Genomic DNA, 5,987 nt, shown 5'->3' with positions numbered 1-5,987 from the left:
GATATATCACAAAAATCCTACGCAAAAATCATACCAGGTGGGATTTACACCAAGAATATAGGGCTAGGACAATAACAGGAAAAATATCAGCATAATTGACCATATCAGTAACAAAAATAGCAAAAACCATGTTTATATCAACAGATACAGACAAAAATACAACACCTGTTCCTAATTCAAAACAAAACAAAACACTAGAAAGCATAGGAATCAATGGAGCCTTTCTTAAAATAAGCAGTATCAGGGGCAGCTAGGTGGCACAGTGAGTAGAGCACTGGCCCTGGAGTCAGGAGGACCCGAGTTCAAATCCAGCCCCACACATTTGACACACTTACTAGCTGTGTGACCTTGGGCAAGTCACTTAACCCCAATTGCCCTGCCCTTCCCACCTCCAAAAAAAAACAAGAAAAAAATAAGTAGCATCTATCTAAAATCAGGAGCAAACATTGTAATGAAAATAAATTTGAAGCCTTCCCCATAAGATCAGAAGTGAAGCAAGGATGCCTCTATTATCACCACTATTATCCAATAGTGTACTAGAAATGCTGACTATTGCAAAATTGCAATAAGACAAGAAAAAGAAATTGAAGGAATAAAAGCAGGCAATGAGGAAACAAAATTGTCATTCTCCTCAGATAATATCATTGCATACTTAGAGAATCTTAGAAAATCAACTAAAAAACTAGTTAAAACAATTAACAACTTAAGCAAAATTACAGGATATAAAATAAAACCACATAAATCATCAGCATTTCCATATATAACCAATAAAATCCAGCAGCAAGAGATGAAAAGAGAAAATCTGTTTAAAATAACTGTAGACAATATAAAATACTTTGGGAGTTTACTTGCTAAAACAAAGCCAGGGATTATATGAACACAATTACAAAACACCTTTCACACAAGGACAATATAAATAAATATAAATATAAAGAAATAAACAATTGGAGAAATATTAACTACTCATGTATGAACTGAACCAATATAATAAAAATGGCAATGCTACCTGTTAGTTTACTTATTTGGGGACATTTCAATCTCATAGAACTAGAAAAAATAGTAACAAAATTCATCTGGAGAAACAAATGGTCAGGAATATCAAGGGAATTAATGAAAAATAAATGGGAAGGAAAGCAGTCTAGCACTCCAAGATTTCAAAAAATATTACAAAGTGATAATCATCAAGACAGTCTGGTAATGGCTAAGAGAAAGAGAGGTAGATCATTGGAATAGATTAGATACACAATACCCAGTAGTAAATGTCTATAGTAACCTAGTATTTGATAAATCCAAAGATTTAAACTTTTGTGGTAAAAGCATAACATTTGACAAAAATTGGTAGTGAATACTAGAAAGAAACTAGGCACAGACCAACATCTTGGACCATATATCAAGATAAAGTGAAATGGATAAATGATTCAGAGATAAAGAGTGATTGGATAAGTAAATTAGGAGAGCATGGGGAAAATGTACCTATCAGATCTTTGAATAAGGAAAGGGTTTATGACTAAACAAGGGATAAAGAGAATCATGGAAAGTAAAATAGATAATTATATTTACATGAAATTCAAAAGATTTTGCAAAAACAAAACTAACACAGCCCACATTAGAAAGAAAACAGGAAACTTGGGGAAATTTTTTACAGTAAGTTTTCCTGATAAAGGCCTCATTTCTCAAATATGTAGAGTATTAAGCCCAATTTATAAAAATAAGAGTTATTTTGCAGTTGGTAAATAGTCAAAGAATATGAACAGGCAGTTTTCAGAAAAAGAAATCAAAGCTATCAATAGTTACCTGAAAAAAATGCTCTAAATTACTACTGATTAGAGAAAAGCAAACTAAAACAACTCTGAGATAACTGCCACACACCTACCAGATTGACTAACATGAAAGAAAAGGAAAAATGACAAATGTTGGAGGGGATGTGGAAAACTTGGGACATTGACACACTGTTAGAGTTCTAATTTGGTCCAATTGTTCTGGAAAACAATTTGGAACTAGGCCCAAAGGGCTCTAAAAGTGTGTATACCCTTTGACCAAGTAATATCACTGCTAGGTCTGTATTCCATAGAAATTAAAGAAAAGGGAAAAGGACCTATTTGTACAAAGATATTATAGTAGCTCTTTTTGTGTTGCCAAAGAACTTGAAATCTAGGGGATGCCCGTCAATTCGAGGAATGGCTAAACAAGTTATTGTTTGTGATTGTGATGGAATATTATTGTGCTGTAAGAAATGCTGAGCAGAATGCTTATCAGAAAAACCTGGGAAGACCTATATGAACTAATGCAAATGAAAGTGAGTAAAATGGGGAGAATATTACACACAGTAAAAGCAATATTGTAAAGATGATCAACTGTGAAAGACTTAGTTACTCTGATCAAGACAATGATCCAAGACAATTTCAAAAGACCCATGATGAAAAATGCTATCTATCTCCAGAAAGAGAACTGATTGATGAACTGTAAATGCAACCCAAAACACTTTTTTAACTTTATTTTTATTTTTTATTTTGTTTGTCTTTTCTTTTGCAACATGTCTAATACCGGAATACGTTTTGGCATGCTTGCATATGTATAATCTATATCAAATTGATTGCCTTCTCAAGGTGGGGGGTGATGAGGGATGGAAAGAGAGAATCTGGAACTCAATTTTTAAACAATGATTGTTAAAAATTTTTTACATGTAATTGAGAAATATTCAATGAAATGAATAAAATAATTAATGATCATTGCCAATCTGGAGGCAGATGTCCAGGGGAGGGCCACAGGATTCTGTCCTTGGCCATGCTCTTTTCAATATCCTCAGTGACTCGGATAAGGCAGGAGTGCAATGCTGATTACATTTGCAAATGAAACAAATCTAAAAAGGATAGCTAACATTGTATGACAGAATCAGGATCCAAATAATTCTCAAATGAGGGAATGACAAGTTGATTCTAACAAGGTAGGAAGCAAGAGGAATAACAAAAGTCCTAAACTTATGTTGAAAATATTGGCTATGCAAATTGAGTATGGCGTGGCTAAATAATAGTGTGAAAAGATCAGATGAATAAGGTTTTTTTAGAATTTGACAGTAATGCATGTGTCTATATAGAAACACTATGTCACAAGGTGAAGTGTGGTAGATTTAGAATCAGGGGAATATGTTCAAATCCCAGTCCTAGCCCTATCTGGGTCTCATTTTCCTCATCTGTAAAATTAAAGGGCATACTAGATGAACTTAAAAGTTCCTTCCATCTCTAAATTTAGGCTTCTATAATACAAGGTGAGCCCAAGTGGCTCTCTCATGAGTAAAGTAGATGAATTTTATTGAGGATGCCAATTTTGTATCAATAGTTTAGACTGATGAAAGAACTTTTTTTCCCCTTCTTGGTTCTTCACTGTGTCAGAGTTGCCCAATAAATGACCTCTGAACTCTGTAGTTGTTCATGATTTTTCCCTCCTCAAATTCTATTGTATTGCTTTGCTTATCAGCTATATTACTCCAGTAGAATATGCTCCTCAAAGCCGCTCTTATCATTTTATCTCCTCTGTCTAGCAGAGTCTCAAGTGCATCAGTACTTACTGAGTTTAACTCAAAAAGAACTTATTAAGAACAGAAAAAACATTGATGAAAAAAACAATCAACAGTGAAAAATTAGAAAACAGTAAGGATCTAAATAGAGCATGGAGGTTTCTTCTGTGTCATCAAATCAAGTACCGAAAAACACTTTCTATCCTCAACTTAGAGCTGAACCTCAAATTAGTCTTTAAAAAGGTCTGGGCTTTCATGGAAAGCAGATTACTCTGTATTCTGAGCGCTTTCATTCCATTTTATACTTTGTTAAGCTCCTATTTTGTCTGATAATTTTCATTTTCATTTAAGTCTTATTCCCTTTCACTATATGATCTTAGTTTCATTTTCCTCTTCTCTAAAAATTAAAGACTCTTTCCTCTGCATGGAATCCCTTTTAGATCTACATCATGTAAGGGAAAGAATGTTGAAATAAGATTCAGAAGACCTGGGTTCCCATACTGTCTAATTAGCCATATGATTTTCCAAAAGCGCTTTAATTCTTCTCAATCTGTTTCCTTGGGAAACAACAGTTTTGTGAGGTAGATAAGTCAGGTCTCAAATCACATCATCCACGTGTTTCCTTGTCTATAAGATGGGTATAATAACAGCACCTACCTCCCAGGATTGTAGTGAACATAAAATGAGATAATATTTGTAAGGCATTTTGAAAACCTTAAGGTACTATAGAAATGTTAACTCATTAGTATTTTTATTAAAAATGGGCCCTAATCTCAGGGAGCTGACAATATATTTTGAGAAAGCAAAATTATTCCACATGAGACTGCCCAGAAACTACCTTCATCATCTCTCCCCACCCCCCAGGCCCTTTTCTTCTCCCCTATGTAGCTGCCTCCTCATCTGGGACATTTGAACTAATTTTGCAGGGTGAGGAAAGGACAGGCCATGGGTGGTGGAGACTTGCTATGGAGGAAGAGCCACTTGGAGGAACTCAAGGTGATAGAGACACTGGTAATAACTGATGCTCAGAAACTGCTGCACCAGCTAAATGTACAATTGGAACAAGAGTCTAGATGTCAGCTGAAGGTCTGTGACTTGAGACTAATTGAGGCTGCTCATGATAATGGCCTTTGGATGATTGCAAGGCCGAGGGACTTCAAAGTGAAAGACCTTCTTAGCCTAACTCAGTTCTTTGGTTTTGACACAGAGACTTTTTTCTAACTGTGAGTTTACTGGACAGATTTCTATTGAGAATGAAGGTACAGCCCAAACATTTTGAACATGTGGGATTAAGTTCCTTCTGTCTGGCTGTGAAGTCAACAGAGGAAGAAAGAAATGTCCCACTAGCCACTGATTTCATATGAATAAGCCAATACAGATTCACAGTTTCTGACCTGATGAGAATGGAAAAGATTGTATTAGAGGTGTATTGGAAAAATCAAAGCTGCTACTGCCTTTCAGTTTCTACAACACTATTATTCACTCATTCATGAAAACTTACTATTTGAAAGGAGAAAGGACCAGAGTTTTGAAAGGCTGGAAGCTCAGCTTAAGGCATGCTTCTGTAGAATTAGGTTTTCTAAAGCAAAGCCTTCTGTATTGGCATTGTCTATAATTGCACTAGAGATCTGGGGCCAAAATTTGTAGGATTGACAGAAGGAGTAGAAAGTCTTCAGAAACATTCCAAGATAAGTTGCAGAGAGCTGACCTTCTGGCAGGAACTTGTAGCAAAGTACCTAACCGAATACTCATCAAACGAGTGTTCTACACCAAATGTTCAGAAGTTGGAGTGGATTGTGTCTGGGTATACTGCACATCAGTTGAAGCACATTTATTACAAAATCATTCATCTTCAAACAATCCCTGAAACTGGGTCTTAATAGGATTCTTATGGTGAAGAAATTCAACTATTTTGAAGTCTTATTTCACATCAGCACTGTAGATTCCAATATTAGAATGGATTTAAGCTGTGAAGCCTGAAACACAGCAAGTAGGTTAGCAATGATGCTTTCAGACTTGAGGGGAAAACAGGCTATGGTTGGAAATTGATTGTGTGTGTTGCAGTTAGAAATGTGTTCAAGACTAAATCATGATCCTCTTTGTAGCATGTTTGTAAAAACTAAAACTCAAATGTAAATTATGATCCTCTTTGAAGCATGTTTGTAAAAACTAAAACTCAAATGTGAAACCCTAATGCAGAATAAGATGGCAGACTATACTGTGAATTGACAGCTAATATTGATCCAATCCAGTAGTATCTGGATTGGTAATACTTACGGCAAGGTGTGATTCAATTTAACTGATGTTATTTGAATTGTAATGCAAGTTTGCATCAAAACAGATTAACCTCAGAAAAATGGTATGATGCACTTTAGCATATTCAAAGTTACTAGGCTTTGAGGCAGTATAAACAACCTTGTTAAAGCCTTATGCAACTAGATAATCCAATGATTCTAAAGATTTATTTTGTTTG

General features: G+C 35.1%; 1 pseudogene; it reads left to right on the top strand.

Annotated features, from left to right (window-relative positions):
* The first annotated feature begins 4,459 nt into the window (after window positions 1–4,459).
* On the top strand, window positions 4,460–5,394 carry LOC118832083 (annotated as a pseudogene).
* Window positions 5,395–5,987: the final 593 nt, after the last annotated feature.

Source organism: Trichosurus vulpecula, chromosome 9, assembly GCF_011100635.1.
Source record: "Trichosurus vulpecula isolate mTriVul1 chromosome 9, mTriVul1.pri, whole genome shotgun sequence".
Lineage (NCBI taxonomy): Eukaryota > Metazoa > Chordata > Mammalia > Diprotodontia > Phalangeridae > Trichosurus > Trichosurus vulpecula.
This window is presented reverse-complemented; position numbering and strand designations above follow the sequence as displayed.